Genomic DNA, 7,204 nt, shown 5'->3' on the forward strand with positions numbered 1-7,204 from the left:
AAGTATTCAGACCCCTTGACTTTATTCCTTTTTACGTTACAGCCTTATTCTAAAATGGTTCAAATCGTTTTTATCCCTAACCTCATCAATATATACACAATACCCCTAAACGACAAAGTAAAAATCGTTTTTTTTAATACATTTTTGCACAAAATTAAACACTGAAAGATCACATTTACATAAGTTTTCAGACCATTTTCTCAGTACTTTGTTGAAGCACCTTTGGCAGCGATTACAGCCTCCAGTCTTCTTGGGTTTGATGCTACAACCTTGGCACACCTGTACTTGGGGAGTTTCTCCCATTCTTCTCTGCAGATCCTCTCAAGCTTGGTCAGGTTGGATGGGGAGCGTCGCTGCACAGATATTTTCAGGTCTCTCCAGAGATGTTCAATTTGTTTCAAGTCCGGGCTCTGGCTGGGCCACTGAAGGACATTCAGAGACTTGTCCCGAAGCCACTCCTGCGTTGTCTTGGCTGTGTGCTTAGGATCGTTGTCCTGTTGGAAGGTGAACCTTTGCCCCAGTCTGAGGTCCTGAGCGCTCTGGAGCAGGTTTTCATCAAAGATCTTCTTTGCCTCTCATCTTTACCTCGATCTGGACTAGTCTCCCAGTCCCTGCAGCTGAAAAACATCCCCACAGCATGATGCTGCTGCCACCACCATGCTTCACTGTAGAGATGGTGCCATGTTTCCTGCAGATGTGACGCTTGGTATCCAGGCCAAAAAGTTAAATCTTGGTTTCATCCGACCAAAGAATGTTGTTTCTCATGGTCTGAGTCCTTTAGGGGCCTTTTGTGGAAAACTCCAAGTGTGCTGTCATGTGCCTTTTCCGTCTGGCCACTATACCATAAAGGCCTGATTGGTGAAGTGTTGCAGAAATGGTTATCCTTCTGGAAGGTTCTCCCATCTACCCAGAGTGACCATCGGGTTCTTGGTTCCAAACTTCTTCCATTTAAGAATGATGGAGACCACTGTGTTCTTGGGGACCTTCAATGCTGCAGAATGATGGAGGCCACTGTGTTCTTGGGGACCTTCAATGTTGCAGAAATGTTTTGGTACCCTTCCCCAGATCTGTGCCTCGACACAATCCCGTCTCAGAGCCCTACGGACAGTTCCTTCGACCTCATGGCTTGGTTTTTGCTCTGACACACACTGTCAACTGTGGGACGTTATATAGACAGGTTTGTGCCTTTCCAAATCCTGTCCAAACAATTGACTTTACCACAGGTGGACTCCAATGAAGTTGTAGAAACATCTCAAGGATGATCAATGGAAACAGGAGGCACCTGAACTCAATGTCGAGTATCATAGCAAAAGGTCTGAATACTTATGTAAATAAGATATTTATGTTTTCAAGAATTTGTACATTTGCAAAACAATCTAGTCCGGTTTTCGCTTTATCATTATGGGGTATTGTGTGTAGATTGAGGATGTTTTATTTAATCCATTTGAGAATAAGGCTGTAATGTAACAAAATGTGGAGAAAGTCAAGGGGTCTGAATACTTTCTGAATGCACTGTACACTAAAAGTATGTGGACCGCCCTTCAAATGAGTGGATTTGGCTATTTCAGTCACACCCGTTGCACACAGCCATGCCATCTCCATAGACAAACATTGGCAGTGGAATGGCCCTTTCTGAAGAGATCAGTGACTTTCAGCATGACACCGTCATAGGATGCACTGTCATAGGATTCAACAAGGGTAGACCTTACTGTGAAATGCTTACGTACAAGCCCTTAACCAACAGTGCAGTTCAAGAAGAGTTAAGAAAATATTTACCAAATAAACTAAAGTCAAATATAGAAAGTAAAAAATAACAATAACGCCGCTATATACAAGGGGTACCGGTACCGAGTCAGTGTGTCAGCAAGTCAGTTTGTTAAATTTCTGCCCTGCTAGAGCTTCCCCGGTCAGCTGTAAGTGCTGCTATTGTGAAGTGGAAACGTCTAGGAGCAACAACGGCTCAACAGCGAAGTGGTAGGCCACACAAGCTCACAGTACGGCACCGCCAAGTGCTGAAGTGCGTAGTCTGTAAAAATTGTCTGTCCTTTGTTGCAACACTCACTACCAAGTTCCAAACTGCCTCTGGAAGCCTCGTCCGCGCAATAATTGTTTGTTAGGAGCTTCATAAAATGGGTTTCAATGGCCGAGCAGCTGCACACAAGTCTAAGATCACCATGCGCAATGCCAACCTTGGCTGGAGTGGTGTAAAGCTTGCCACCATTGGACTCTGGTGCAGTGGAAATGCATTCTTTGGAGTGATGAATCATGCTTCGCCATCCCAGCATGCTTTGGGCTTGGTTCGGAAGTAGCTGCAACTCCAGGAGAGTGTACACACACACACACACACACACACCAAAGACAACACACACACCAGATATAAACACCCAATACATAAATCAATTGCTTGTTTGTTAAACGTTAACTCAAGGCTCTATCATTCATTGTAATAGCTGACAAGTAGAGGACTAGCAGCAATTCAGGAGCTCTCTTTTTTCCCCTCTTTCTGAAGAGTAGAAGCAGCAGGGAAAGAGACCGGTTCACTGTGAGACTTCAGACAACATCTCTTACAGTGTAATGGCCCCCTCCCTACTGCTACATATATACGCATGCATGTGACCGCAGTGTACCTGTGTGGCCTGGGTAGGCTGTGTGGCCTGGGTAGGCTGTGTGGCCTGGGTAGAATGTGTGGCCTGGGTAGGCTGTGTGGCCTGTGTAGAATGTGTGGCCTGGGTAGGCTGTGTGGCCTGGGTGGGCTGTGTGGCCTGGGTAGAATGTGTGGCCTGGGTAGGCTGTGTGGCCTGGGTAGAATGTGTGGCCTGGGTAGAATGTGTGGCCTGGGTAGGCTGGGTGGGCTGTGTGGCCTGGGTGGGCTGTGTGGCCTGGGTGGGCTGTGTGGCCTGGGTAGGCTGTGTGGCCTGGGTAGGCTGTGGCAGGTCTTTGGAGTGCTGAGTAGTAATACAGTACGGAGTTCAACATCATGTCAACACATGGAGTATTCTATTATTCTGTTCTATCATTCCATGATTCTATCATTCTGTTCTATCATTCCATGATTCTATTCTATCATTCTATTATTCTGTTCTATGATTCTGTTCGATCATTCCATGATTCTATTCTATCCTTCTATTATTCTGTTCTATCATTCCATGATTCTATTCTATCCTTCTATTATTCTGTTCTATCATTCTATGATTCTATTCTGATTCTGTTCGATCATTCTATGATTATATTGTATCATTCCATGATTCTGTTCTATATATGATTATATTTTATCATTTTATGATTCTATTCTATCATTCTGTTCGATCATTCCATGATTCTGTTCGATCATTTCATGATTCTGTTCTATCATTCCATGATTTTATTCTATCATTCTATTATTCTGTTCTATCATTCTATGATTCTATTCTATCCTTCTATTATTCTGTTCTATCATTCTATGATTCTATTCTATCCTTCTATTATTCTGTTCTATCATTCTATGATTCTATTCTGATTCTGTTCGATCATTCTATGATTATATTGTATCATTCCATGATTCTGTTCTATCATTATATGATTATATTTTATCATTTTATGATTCTATTCTATCATTCTGTTCGATCATTCCATGATTCTGTTTGATCATTTCATTATTCTGTTCTATCATTCCATGATTTTATTCTATCATTCTATTATTCTGTTCTATTATTCCATGATTCTATTCTATCATTCTGTTCGATCATTCCATGATTCTATTCTATGATTCTGTTCTATCATTCTATAATTCTATTCTATGATTCCATTATTCTGTTCTATTATTCCATGATTCTATTCTATCATTCTGTTCGATCATTCCATGATTCTATTGTATCATTCCATGATTCTATTCTATCATTCTATGATTCTGTTCGATCATTCCATGATTCTATTGTATCATTCCATGATTTTTATCATTCCATGATTCTATCATTCCATTTGATCATCCTATTATGATGGTGTTGTGTTGTTCCTACCTGGGTTGGAGGGGGTTGGCAGTAGCTGGGGGGTTGTGAGGAGGGGCGGTGAAGACTTAACTCTGTGTGGGAGGGGCTAAGAGAGGGTATAGAGGCGGAGCTTCTGCCAATGACTGGCAGCTCACAGTCATGTGACCAAACTGGGAAGGCAGGTCCTCGCCCTGAGGACTACAGACAGACAGACAGACACTCCTACATGTATACTGTTGATGCTGCATCCACAAAATAAGAACATGCATGAATACACATGGTACCGTAGAGAACTACTGGGGAGGAATATTTAACCACCTGAGAGAGAGAACGTTTTTATGGTGAATCTTCCAGTACAAAAATATATATATTAAATGCTGTGAAAATATATAATACTTATATTCTCCTTACGGTGCCTTCGGAAAGTATTCAGACTCCTTGACTTTTTACACCTTTACGTTACAGCCTTACTCTAAAATTGATTAAATTGCTTTTCTCCTCATTAGTCTACACAAAATACCCCATAATGACAAAGTGAAAACAGATTTTAGAAACGTTTGCAAATTTAGAAAAAACAAACTGAAATACCTTATTTAGTAATCAACAACAACATTAACCAATGAAGTGGCTTGAAACACAACAACATTAACCAATGAAGTGTCCTGAAACACAACAACACATTAACCAATGAAGTGGCTTGAAACACAACAACATTAACCAATGAACACACAACAACATTAACCAATGAAGTGGCTTGAAACACAACAACATTAACCAATGAAGTGTCCTGAAACACAACAACATTAACCAATGAAGTGTCCTGAAACACAACAACACATTAACCAATGAAGTGGCTTGAAACACAACAACATTAACCAATGAAGTGTCCTGAAACACAACAACACATTAACCAATGAAGTGTCCTGAAACACAACAACAACATTAACCAATGAAGTGTCCTGAAACACAACAACACATTAACCAATGAAGTGGCTTGAAACACAACACATTAACCAATGAAGTGTCCTGAAACACAACAACACATTAACCAATGAAGTGTCCTGAAACACAACAACAACATTAACCAATGAAGTGTCCTGAAACACAACAACACATTAACCAATGAAGTGGCTTGAAACACAACAACACATTAACCAATGAAGTGTCCTGAAACACAACAACACATTAACCAATGAAGTGGCTTGAAACACAACAACACATTAACCAATGACGTGTCCTGAAACACAACAACAACATTAACCAATGAAGTGTCCTGAAACACAACAACACATTAACCAATGAAGTTGCTTGAAACACAACAACACCATTAACCAATGAAGTTTCCTGAAACACAACAACACATTAACCAATGAAGTGTCCTGAAACACAACAACACATTAACCAATGAAGTGTCCTGAAACACAACAACACATTAACCAATGAAGTGCAAGCCCTGCTTAACCGTGCTAAATGAAATGATCCCAGTCTGTCACACAAACACACGCAACAGTGATACCTAGGGCTGTACGTTGTACAGGTGTATAGTACAGGTGCCTTCCTGCTCTTCCTGGTTGGTTGCCCCTGGTTACAGACCCTTTTTGTAAGACACCATCGTGACAAATCATCACACAGTGACATCACACGACGTTCCTTAACCCAGTCGTCTCTCCTGTTGTCATGGTGACCCTCCTCCGCTGTGGCGATGGGGGGCTGAATATGGATGATGGGGAGGGGCATAACTCGTCACATGACCTCAGCCCTGAGGATTCTGGGACCACCGCTGCAGACATCCTCCCTGAAACACACACACCTACTTAATGTGACTTGCAGAGCCCATATAATAGCTAATACTGCCTCTCTCTTTCTCCCTCCACACACCAATGGCTACTGTGTGTGTGTGTGTGTGTGTGTGCGTGCGTGCGTGCGTGCGTGCGTGTGACACATTATATTTTTACCCCTAATGACCTCCAGCTTACAGCCTTCACTGGGCTTTCTCTCTCTCTCTCTCTCTCTTTCCTTACCTGTCTCCCTCCCTCTCTCTCCTTACCTGTCTCCCTCTCTCTCTCCCTCTCTCTCCTTACCTGTCTCCCTCCCTCTCTCTCCTTACCTGTCTCCCTCTCTCTCTCTCTCTTTCCTTACCTGTCTCCCTCCCTCTCTCTCTCTCCTTACCTGTCTCCCTCTCTCTCTCTCTCTCTCTCTCCTTACCCTTCTCGGTCTCCCTCTCTCTCTCTCTCTCTCTCTCCTTACCCTTCTCGGTCTCCCTCCCTCTCTCTCCTTACCTGTCTCCCTCTCTCTCTCTCTCTCTCTTTTCTTACCTGTCTCCCTCTCTCTCTCTCTTTCCTTACCTGTCTCCCTCTCTCTCTCTCTTTCCTTACCTCAAATCAAATCAAATCAAATTTATTTATATAGCCCTTCGTACATCAGCTGATATCTCAAAGTGCTGTACAGAAACCCAGCCTAAAACCCCAAACAGCAAACAATGCAGGTGTAAAAGCACGGTGGCTAGGAAAAACTCCCTAGAAAGGCCAAAACCTAGGAAGAAACCTAGAGAGGAACCGGGCTATGTGGGGTGGCCAGTCCTCTTCTGGCTGTGCCGGGTAGAGATTATAACAGAACATGACCAAGATGTTCAAATGTTCATAAATGACCAGCATGGTCAAATAATGATAAGGCAGAACAGTTGAAACTGGAGCAGCAGCACAGTCAGGTGGACTGGGGACAGCAAGGAGCCATCATGTCAGGTAGTCCTGGGGCACGGTCCTAGGGCTCAGGTCCTCCGAGAGAGAGAAAGAAAGAGAGAATTAGAGAGAGCATATGTGGGGTGGCCAGTCCTCTTCTGGCTGTGCCGGGTGGAGATTATAACAGAACGTGGCCAAGATGTTCAAATGTTCATAAATGACCAGCATGGTTGAATAATAGTAAGGCAGAACAGTTGAAACTGGAGCAGGAGCATGGCCAGGTGGACTGGGGACAGCAAGGAGTCCTCATGTCAGGTAGTCCTGGGACATGGTCCTAGGGCCCAGGCCAGTTGAAACTGGAGCAGCAGCATGGCCAGGTGGACTGGGGACAGCAAGGAGTCATCATGTCAGGTAGTCCTGGGGCATGGTCCTAGGGCTCAGGTCCTCCGAGAGAGAGAAAGAAAGAGAGAAGGAGAGAATTAGAGAACGCACACTTAGATTCACACAGGACACCTGAATAGGACAGGAGAAGTACTCCAGATAAACAAACTGACCCCAGCC

The sequence above is a fragment of the Oncorhynchus gorbuscha genome, linkage group LG09, assembly GCF_021184085.1.
Source record: "Oncorhynchus gorbuscha isolate QuinsamMale2020 ecotype Even-year linkage group LG09, OgorEven_v1.0, whole genome shotgun sequence".
NCBI classification, from domain to species: Eukaryota; Metazoa; Chordata; class Actinopteri; order Salmoniformes; family Salmonidae; genus Oncorhynchus; species Oncorhynchus gorbuscha.